Here is a 12106-nt window from a genome sequence, read left to right as displayed (position 1 = left end):
TGGAGAAGTAAGTAATTTGCTTTAGGGCACAGAGCTAGGAAGAAAGAGATGGGATTTGAATCCCGGTGGCTTAACTCCGAAGACCATGTACTCATCTACACTGCAGTTTTCTCCCTCTTTACCACACCTTTTTTTTTTTTTTTGGCTGGAATGAGAGGTGGGGTGATTTGTTCGGTAATGTACAGCCAAGTAGGAGAATTTTAGAACTTATCTAGCATTTTGATTTATAGAAGATGATTTTAGGACCTAAAATGTGAAATAATTTCCCTGAAAGCATGCAATTAATTAAAAGCAAAGCTCTTTACACTACATAACCCAGTCTTAGCTTCTAAGTTAGAATATCCCATAAAGATAGAAATATTCCATTTTATAAAACTACAGATGAGAATGCATGAATTCAGGCTCTGTCAAGTCACAAAGGGTAAAGATGGATTCTTTTCACCAAATTTAAGAGTGCCAGGACTAGAGGATGCCCATTGTAGTATAAAAGATAAAAGGAATGTATGCTTTGTACTTTACTGCTTTACACAGTTGGTAGTAAACATATGCAAGTCATTACCCTAGAAGGTTATATAGTCTGAAAATATAAATACGTTCAGGAAAGGCTTAGATAAATTCATGAATGAAGTTTATAATGGGTTACCAAAAGGAAGTTAGGGATCACAGACTCCCTGGTATTCGGGTGTGGAGGGCAACAAGCATGCTTTCCTGAAAACATCAAAGAAACTATGCTTGCTCTCTAGAGTGGATCTGACTCAGTGAGACACTTAAATTCTTATACCCTTTATATAGGATCTTCAGATGCATGTAACAGTGAAATTAGTCTATTCATCTAAGGCATAATCAGATGACATTCATTTATTTTAGAAACATTTAAGAAAATCACTCCTTTTCTGCTCCATCAAAAAACTAACAATATAATTCCTTTCGTAGATTCTTTATAATATCATATAAAGTTATTTTCTTTTCTGTTTTCCCTACTTCTTTCCACTATCCTAGTTTTCATGGCAGAATTATTTGCCACTCTTGCCTATTTAAGCTCTCCTAAAAACTTTCCCTCTCCCTCCGTTTTATCTTTATTATTCTTCTTTTTTCCAGCTTTCTTTCATCTCTCTCTAACCCTTCACCTTTGCACTTTATATTATGGTATAGGAGATACATTTCAATTATTTGTTTCTTGACTGACTGATTTAATAAGAACATGATTTGATCAAATTTAGAAGTCATTAAAAATAATTTTAGGGAAAAAAAGCATAGCTATCACAATAAAATGAATATAAGAGAATAAAATGAAGCATATATAACAATTGTCCATTAATATAAGCAGTTTTCATTGCAATAATATAAAATCGTCTCTAAAAACAGTGGATCCGAAGTGATAGTTATATTAAGTGACAGTTGAAGTAAATTCTTGTAGAAAATGTTGGTTTTGTTTATTTAGAAAGAGACATTTGCATGATGAAATTGATCTAATACTGTCTCTGCTACCAAAATAACTAAATCAGTGAGAGGCACTGGTTTTGCATGGAAATTGCTGCTGTAATGACACTTTGTTTTGATTCAATATATATATGTAACTTAAAATGAATATTAGACTAAAGTAATTTATTATGACTTTAAAAACAAAAAGCTATAATGATTTCTGATGTATTTAATTCTAGAAAGTATACCTGGAGGCCTGTTTTCCGCCTAGATTACCTTGTATTAGCTATATGTGTAATACCTCTCAAAAAACCCTAGCATGCAAAGAAAATCAAACATTTGAAAAATATTGTGCTGATTTAAAGTTTTTTTGTAAAATGTTTTTCTATTTTACTGTATTTGTTCAGAGCCCTGGTGGGTTAAGAGCTTGACTGCTAACCAGAAGGTCAGCAGTTCGAATTCACCAGCTGCTCCTTGGAAACCCTATGGAGCAGTTCTACTCTGTCCTATAGTGTCACTATGAGTGAGAATCGACTGGACGACAATGTGTATATTTATTCACATTCCAGTAACAGGTTATCAATATGGTCATTTTGTCACTCATTTTCTGTTGCTATATTCATTTTCCATTGCTAAAATAATGAACATGGTATGTGTTGCTGATTTATACAAAACTCTCCTAAATCTTACTTTAAATATGGAATTATTTTTCTTTATTTATCCAAATATTCAAGTTATTTATTCATCATGCAAATTAACCATATTTAATAGTTATTGCCATTCTTTGATTATTCACAAACATTTATTTAATGTCTACTATATTCCAAACCGTTGCCCTTACCTGCAATGGCTGCATCAATTAAATATTACATTCCAATAGCACAGTCATTGATCTCTACATACTACTTTACGAGATCACTGAATTTCTTATTACCCTAGTGGAGAGGACATTTGGATGTTTACTACCTTATTATTCCATGTTTTGTCAAATTAAAAAAACATAAACTCTCTTGCAACTGAGACACAGGCATAGAACTCCTAGACTCTGCTAGGGTCACCTACTAGAAACATTGATTCAGAAACACCATGAAGAAAGGTGCTGCCTGGAATCCTTTCTATTTAGTTTGTTAATAGAGGAATCCAGATTTCCATTTTTCTGCTGAAGTCATTCTTCAATGTAATTTGGGTCTTTCTGGTACGGTAGCCTTCAAGTCTAATTTCTGTGAGTTGTTAATATACTTTAGTACATTATTTTCAGCTTAAACTAGCTAAAATGGATTTCACTTTGCAGGTAGGAATTTTATCTAATAAACTGATCAATGTCTTAAATGCTTTATAGGTAATAGCAGTATTTTCTGAATATGCTCTTCTTCTCAAAGAATAGTCTATCTACTATTTCTTTCAATTGTCTGCATCCTTATCCTATTCTTCATTCATTGGGTAAAACTCAAACCATCAATCAATGTGAGTATCTGACTTTTCCACTCCTACTCTTGGGCACATAAGCAGGGCAGAGAAACTTTTTCAGAAAAAAGAAAAAGTAGAGCTAAAATATCCAAGTTGTACTATTGTAGGAATAAAGCCATTTGCAGACAAAGATGGATAGACGGTAGATGCCTCTTCCCAGATGATACTATAGAAACTGGAAAATATATTTCTCAGAATTTCATATCAGTGGGTTATAGATGTGATTCAGTTTCCACCAATCAAATCATTTACTCAAAAATTTAAGTTGGATCACTGTTAGGAGGAGAGAAAAGAAATGTAGGAAATAACTATTTTGCTGGTATGGATTGTTGCATAGTCTTCCTAATTTGGTAGTTTCCTAAAGCAGAGATAGAAGCTTTCTTTATTACAGCAGAAAAATTTCAGATGCTTGGAGATGTCCAACAGTTCCTGGCATTAAATGCATTTATGCTTAAATTAAGTATTAAACCTTAGCCAATATTATGTGATCATATTTGTATGGAGTCCACAGTGTATTCTGGAGTCCAAGGCATCTGTTGAGGTTTTCTTGGTGGCTGAAGAAGGTGAAAGTCAATTGGTGAAGTTTATCTCCTTTGCTTCCATTTTAACTGGATGAACTCTACTCTTCATTTTATTTTGTTTGTTTTCTTTGACAATCCATATTATGTTCTTTTGAAACAAATTCTCCTCTTTAAAGAGAAAAAAAGTATAAAAATTACTGACATTCTTGTGGATAAAGATAGCAGATTGAATAAATACTTTTCTTCGTTCCAACTTAAAATCGCAGTAAAGTGGGGGTGGGGGGGGAGACTAAGCTGAAAAGTACAAATATTCAAAAAGAATGAGAGAGGAGACACAACAGCATTCTGGAAAATTGAAAATGGATGGAAGAATGGTAGCTAAACCTAACAGAGATAAGAAAGGTGACACTTAAGAAACAAGAGGCGATGTGCTTTACACTGCAAAATCCCGGAAAGGTCCAGGTATGGGAAACAAGAAGTACCTGTGAGGTTGGAGATTAGGAATTGAGTCAAACACAGGAGGGCAGGTCACAAACCTGTGAACAAACTTCCACCAGATGTCCTCTCTTGCCTAGTATAGCAAGGTGACCAACTACCTGGAGAGATAAATCCCAGAGAAATTCAACCAGAGCTCAGGATATAAGGGAAATCAGGCACAGTTGCAGATAAAAGTGAGGTATGATATTGAAACAAAGTCACTAAGGAAAATTCTACACCCAAAATAGTAAGATCCCCTCCTCCCTTTTCCCAATCAGACCCGAGAAAGTTGGCAGCTGGAAGCTAAGCATACTATACCATGCAGGTAGGAAATTCAGGATTCCACTTAGGGAAGCTGCCAGGTACAAGAGACTGACAAATAGCTCATGAGGGATTCCTGAGGAAACATTCCGTGTCTTTCTCCTATGGTGAAGCTCAGTACAGTGCAATGAATTGCTTTTATATGGTTTTTCTAGCCATGCTCTTGTAACTCCCACAAAATGATTGGCTGGGCTACAATCTTGCAAGGGATTGGTCCATTTACTACACAAATAGTGGCTTGAATATCCACCCAATAGCACTGAACCTCTTGTGGTCCAGCTAGGGAAGTTGTTAGTTTTGCCATCATGCTGGGCTTATATAAGGGCTACTCCCTCATAGGTTTAGGGGGACTTCACTACCATCAAGAACAGTCTAGAGTGGAGCACAGCCTCTGGACCCAGTGTCCCTGTGCTGAGAACCTTCCAGACCCAGAAGAGAGAGCTGTCACACTGAAGACAGAGAGAGGCAACTGCAGTGGGCTTGTCTGCTCATGGAGAGAAGGTTGAGCTCCCTCGGGTCAGAGGCTTGCCAGCAGAGCTGGATGCCTCCATGCAAGTCCAGTGGAGTTGAAAGAGCTGTAACACTTGTTGGGCAGAAGCCTGAGTGTGCCTGGTGCAGGGGTGCACACCTCCTCCCTTGGACAGCCTGACAAGAGGCATGTGGGACCTTGGGCAGTGTCAGCCCTGGTAGCGTGACAAGCCTGGGTAGCATGATGGTAGCCAGAGGCAGTGATGATGTGAACATAGCGTCAGACCTGAACCATGGCATGCTGGCCCAGTGACATAAGAATAGACATGGGTAATTTAAGGACAAGTAAATGGTTCTCCTTTGAGAATCTGTTGTTATTATTTACTGTTTGCTTTCTATAAACAATGATAATGGATTTCACTTTGCCAGCACTGTGTGTCTCATGTGTCCAGCTCAATGGCAGATAAACTAGCACCCAGAGACTGATTGATGCCAGTGGGTGTACATGTCTCATTTCTAGGAGTCTTACGGCTGCCTGGAAGTTTGAGGCAGAGCTTGTCTGCATGTGCAATGCAGATAGACAGGCATATACCCAGCATTCAACAAGTCCCACTCAAGCATGAGCTAACAATCATCTGCTTAGTTCTTTATTTAAAATATGAATGGTCAGCAAATGGTCACTAGGAATTCCAAGAAAATCTCTAAAATGAAAGATGGAGACCAAAACAAATGAATGTAGAAAGAAAGAAAAATCTTTACCAGCGATAAAATCTTGAGAAAGATAAGATATAAGTATAAACAAGAAAATGATACCATAATGATAAAAAGAAAACATATTAAGGGGCTAAGGTACTTTTTGTAATTAGAAAATATAATTGTAGTAATACCTTGAAAAAAATCAATAGACATTTTCAATGAAAATTTGTGGAAGTTTCCCAGAAATAATTTTAAAATGATAAAGAAAAAAGAGCAATCAAAATATGAATTCATGATTTGCAACATCTAACGAATATGAATACCAGGGAGAAATTAGAAATTGTTTGAAGAACATTTTCAAAGAAATAATACAAGGAAATTTCTCTGAAGGAAAAAATTTCTAAATTGAAAGGACCCACCGAGTAGCCAGAACAATTAATGAAAAAAGATACGCGTTAAGAGATAGCATTCTGAAATATTAGCACAATAGCAACAAAGAGAAGAATCACAAAGCTTCTATGTCTAAGGAGTAGGGTAGGGGTGAAAAACAATTACAAACTATCAGTAATCAAATTGGCATTAAACTCATTAATAGCAACACAAGCAGCTAGGTAACATTGAAAAATGCTTTTGAAATACCTAAGGAGAATTGGCTACTATAATAGACAAATTATCGTTCAAATGTAAGGTTGAAAGGTATTTTCAAACATGCAAGATCTCAAAATATTTAGTTCCAATGTTTCTTAAGAAGTTCCTTAAAGATACATTTCTCTAAAATAAGAGGTAAATCTAGTTAGAAGAAACGAAGGATTGAACCAGCAGAGAGGCAAAGGAATTTTCTAGTGAATGAGACTCCCGGATAAGAACCTGTCAGCATACTTGGAGAGCAGGAGATGCAAAGAAAATCATGCACAGACATGCATATACACAAGGAAATGATAAATCCCTTTGTGTTTGACCATTTACATAGAACTTCTACAATTCTTTTGTACAGTGTCAGGATGAATAATTAATAGTTCTTAAAATACTATCAAATTACAAAATGGGACACATATTAACTCCAGACAGACAAAAGTTTGTTATGGAATTTAACTCATTTATCTGTATTCTGTGACTTAACCACAAACGATACTTACATAATCATTAAATAAAGCACTGATTGTCGGTTTACGTAAAATTAAGATTTAACTATAAGGTGCAGATGAAGAAAGAGGAAGTACGTGAGTAGGTAAGAGAGCTAAATTTTCATATTCCAAGTCAGAAATTGGATAATTTTAAATTTTTAAAAAAGACTATAATTCCAGCTATATGACATTCTGGAAAAGGCAAAACTATGGAGACGGTGAAAAGATCAGTGGTTGCTAGGGATTCTGGGGCTTCGTGAAAGCGATGAAAGGTGGAGCACAGGGATACTTAGGATACTGAAAGTATTCTGTATGACACTGTAATGGTGAAAATATGACATTATGCATTGCTCAAAATCCATAGACCTGTACAACACAAAGAGTGAACCCTCATTTAAACTGTGGCCTTTAATTAATAATAATGTATCAACATTGGTTCATCAGTTGTAACAAATGTACCAGACATGGGAATGGATGCAAGGTGTTTATAAGAGAAACTGGGTTAACGGGAGAGAAGGGGTATATGCAACTCTCTTTCCTTTCTGTGTAATTTTTTTCTATAAATCTAAAACTGCTCTAAAAAATAAAGTGTATTAGTAAAAAAATATAAAGTAGGACATTAACTTTGTTATTTGGAAATATGGAGCTTAATATCTGAAAAAACAAATGAAAGTGTTAAAAGTGATTTCCTTAGGGGTGTAGGAATTTAAGATGGGGAGGTATAGGGTGTGAGATTGCAATTTTTGCTGCATGTCTTTCACTGTTATTTGATACTTAAGAGCATTATTTTGTTAAAATAAAAGCTGAATATTAGACAATCAAAGAAGGTCACAATTAAAAAAGAAAACATAAAAAACCTATTGCCATCAAGTGGATTCCAACTCACAGCAACCGTATAGGACAGAGTAGAACTGCCCCATAGGGTTTCCAAGGAGCAGCTGGTGGATTTGAACTGTCGACCTTTTGGTTAGCAACTGTAGCGTTTAACCACTACACCACTAGGGTTGCCAAAGGCCACAATAGTACAATTAAAAAAAACTGTTGCCATCAAGTCAATTCTTACTCATAGCTACCTTATAGGACAGAGTAGAACTGCCTCATAGGGTTTCTAAGGAGCAGCTGGAGGATTCTAACTGTCGACCTTTTGATTAGCAGTCAAGTTCTTAACCACTGTGTGACCAGGGCGCCATAGTACAATTAGGTAGATATTATTGTTGTCATTTTGCACAGAAGAGATTTGAGACTTTCAGATATTGGGCAAAGCCAAAATTTACGTTCAGGTTTTCCTGAGTTTTGGTCCGTATACTTTCTACCACACTAAACAATTTCAATATTCCTTTCCACATTTTCAATTACAATCTTGGGATCAAGTGGGATACATATTTGTGTGGTGTTTTCTTAGGACCACATGCAGGAGTCACTTATACCTCAGTTCTATTCCTGTGAAATAGCCCAGAAAGGGCAGGAGGAGCCAAGAAGAGTGGACTAGCAATTACATTCGTAGAGGACACAATTATAGATACCTCTCAGATATAACCAAACACCTTAAGAGATTGGTTTTCTGGGTGAAGGCTTAAGACCTTAGTCTCATGGGACAACTCAGTAAATTGGCATAATATAATTCACAAAGTTCATACTTTGCATCCTAGTGAAGTGAGTAGCATCTGGGGTCTTAAAAGCTTGCAAGCAGCCATCGAAGATACAACTATGTCGGTCTCTGCTCATCAGGAGCAAAAGAGAAAGAAGGAAACTAAGGTCTCAGACAAGAAACTCGTCTACAGGGCTAATAGCCTACCCAAGCCACAGCCTCATCTACCCTGAGACCAGAAGAACTAGACGGTGCCCAGCTACCACTACTGACCATTCTAATCAGGGCCACAGTAGACGAACCCTGATAGAATGGGAGAAAAATGCAGAACAGAGCTCAAATTCTTAAAAAGTCCAGATTTGTCAGTCCAGCTGAGACCAGAAAACTCCTTGAGACTATTGTCCTGAGATATTCTTTAAATCTTGAACTAAACTATCCCCTGAGGCTATCTTTTAGCAAAATAACAGAGCAGCACAGAAAATAAAGGATATTACCAGTGAGTACTGTACTCTATTAAAAAAAAGACAAAAAAAGTCTATATAAGACCAGAATGTTAACATTTACTCCAAAGCAAAGATGGGAAGATAAGGGAGCATGGAAACTAGAGTACCAGAAATAGAACGAACAGAAGACAAATGAAAGAGAATGTTGGCTCATTTTGAAAAATGTAACCAATGTCACTGAACAAATTGTATAGAAATTATCAAATGGGAACCTAAATTACTGTGTAAAGTTTCACAGAAAAGACAATAAAATAATATTAAAAAAAAAGTGGACTGATACTGCAAAGAAGGGCTCTGTGGAATGAGGCATGTATGGACGAATTGTAGGAGAGATCAAAGGAAATATTTCATTTACATTACTTTTAATTCTTAACTATGAAAGTGTCTAAATATGTTCACAAATAACTGGTAAATGTGATCAATCCTGAACTAAATATTTACACAGTATCTACTCTGATGCTTAAGCAGAACAAATATTATCACATGTTTTTTGCGTGTATGCTGAAGGGAGAAAATAGTTTCTCCTCCGTGACTTGAAAATTATCGCTGAAGAATGACAAAGACACAATCCCTTAAACCCAAATACCCAACTGAAATAACAGGAAATAGAATCAGTCAAATTGTACTAGCAAATGTATTTTCTGCCTCAAGCACAAAGGATAGCTATTTAATAGACATATATTTTATAAAGCTAATTTCTTCGTAATATAAAACTTTTATGTATTATTTTTCCTGTGTATAATTACTTCAAGACAAATTATCTACAAAATATATATGCTCATATAGGTCCATGAGCAATCAGATTGAAAAGGCACATATACACCACCGAAATGTGTATCTCAGCACTCTTGCTTCTTGATTAGAATACACATAAAAATGCACATGAGTAAAATATTTGATGGGCCTTTTTTTTTGGCCACATTTTTCATTCACTCTGGGTTAAAAAAAATTTTTTTAGAAGCAAGTAAACTCCATAGTTCCCAATGTTGTGTGATTCTTTTTGACTCCTGCTTCAATCTACAAGTGCAAAGAACCCATCTTTTATTCCCTTGTATGATCCTTCTCTGTAACTCTTGACATCCTTTTATGCATTTTCACAGGGACCACAAGAATAACATTCCTCTTCGAAACTTCTTCATTGTTCTGTAAAGTCCCTGCTTTTGCCATTGCCTTTTGTAGAAAGCAGATTCCCCATCCCACAGCTACATTCCTTTGGTTCTGCTCATTATCCCTTGGAGGCGGCCTCAATTCCTCGGTATATTCATCTTTCTTTTGGTCCAGATCAATAGATCATCTTAAATCAGTGCGCTGAAGACTGAAAGACCACCCTTTATTGCAGGCTGGTAGTTCAGACGTAAGAGAGTGAAGGATTTCTTGGGGTTTGTGGTCCATAATTATATTAACCTTGGTCCCGCACTAAGCTATTTGAAACTTCTCACACCTCATTACCAGTCAATGCTTCCTTCTCTGTATAAGAATTACATTGTTTGACTTTGAAAGACATGTTGTTAAAATCCTTTTACAGGTTACTGATTTTTTTCAGAAGAGTAGAACAAATTTCATGGTCAAAGTCAAAATTTTAGCACCCATTTTTATCACAAGGATATCTAACACTGTGAATTCCACAACAGCCTGTATTGTTAAATTGTGCTAGAGAAAGAGAAAGAAGCAAATTATTTTAACTACTACCATATTAATAATGTGCTTTATACTTTCGCAAGGAACTGTGTTATATATTTGTGTTCACCGTTTTATAAATGAAATATATCACCTCAAATTATAGAAAACAAACTAGTAATAACAATGATTGATTTATATATTTTTAAAACTATTTTGCAGTCAATGGCCTTAATCCTGCCTTGAGTTTAAAAAAAGAAATAGTTGAGGAAGGGAAAGAACTTTTTCTAATGTGAATGAAATTTTTCCCTCTGGGATATTTCCTTGAGGTTGTATTGGACATCTTTGCAATGAATTATTCTTTGCAATGAGTTAGGAAGACTCCAATCTAACCAGTAGAGTCTTGTTAAAAAGCAAACACATTATATGTATTTTTGCTAAACCCTAGTGAGGTGGTCAGCTTTTCTATAGTATAAAAATAGTCTAGATGAGCAATTACCTATATGTTTGATTTCCACTGGGTTGATTAAAGAGTCTACAGTTAACATGTTCTTTTTTGGTTCCAGGGGAAAGTGGAGGGACAAAAAGGGAACTATATAAAGTCCCAACTGTTCTTTTTACTGGAAAACCGGCAGACAAAGACTGGATGAGCAAAAGGGCAATTGCTCCTATTGAGTGTCACCCAGGGAATTAGCTTAAACCATAGCGCATTTGCTCAGCATATGAAAGAGTGAGTTTTTGCTGTTTTACTAGATTAGGTTAATGATTTATCTTTATTCAGTGGCAAACCAAATCAATGGTAATGTCAAAATTAGACCTCAAAGAGTTTGAAAATTTTTAAAAAAGGTAATCTATATACTCACAAAAACTAGAGAATTAGGCAAATCTAATTAAATAAATCATTCGTCTGCTAACTCAACATTTCACTAATTATCCCAATCATCTCTCCGGTATCCAGTTTCCCTGAATAATGAGAACCATAATTACTAGAACAAAACCATTCTGGGACATAAATAACATATAACAAAATAAAGTTCATTTGTTATCACAAAATGAGTATTCTCATTCACAAAATTTTCTAGTTAACATAGGTAACATTCACGCTTTAATTTTTATCGTATTAAAAAAATCACTGTAAAGTGTATTGGACTAGCTTCACTCCCAAGAAAGTGTTCTTTACTGATTTTTTAAAGCATCTTGTAGGATCTTGGGGCCATCATATTGAATATCATTGTTTAAACTACAACCTTACAAATTTAAAACATCTGAGTTGAATATCCTGAACTCCAGCAGATAGCCAGTTGCTTATATTCTTTCAATATATCTGATAATATTACCATCACTATTTGATGCCAAATTTAATATTTTTAGTTTCACTGTTCAATTCTAGATTTGACTTTGGGATTTTTTTTTTTAAGTATATTTTGAAGATCAGATTTTCATCTGTTTCTATATTTAAATATTTTCGTAAGTACAATACCATGGTTTGATTGATAGAACTATGCTGTCCAGATTAGCACAAACACTTGCTCCCTATCCTTTTAACTTGTCCCCTCAGCTTATAGGATTGTCTGAAAAGAATATTTTTTTAAAAAAAGTTTTGCTTATATCTAGTATAGGACTTTATAACCTCCATAATATATTTTCCAGTCTTCTTTGGTGTCAAAAATGTTTGGACTTGTCGAGAATTTTGAAATCATCACAATTATTTAGAGAAAAATAATACATTTATTCAGTTTCTTACTCAGTGGCATAACATATAGGTAGTTTCCATCTTAATGGTAAAATTGCTTAGTATTCACACAGAAAACAGTAAACACTTTCAGAGCTGCATAGATACTTTTCTTCTAGCTCTCTAGGACACTTGTTTATCATAAAGAATTGTTTGTGGAATTTTTCTTT

The sequence above is a fragment of the Trichechus manatus genome, unplaced genomic scaffold (genome assembly GCF_000243295.1).
Source record: "Trichechus manatus latirostris isolate Lorelei unplaced genomic scaffold, TriManLat1.0 scaffold00013, whole genome shotgun sequence".
In the NCBI taxonomy this organism is placed as follows: domain Eukaryota; kingdom Metazoa; phylum Chordata; class Mammalia; order Sirenia; family Trichechidae; genus Trichechus; species Trichechus manatus.
Note: the sequence above shows the minus strand (reverse complement) of the source record.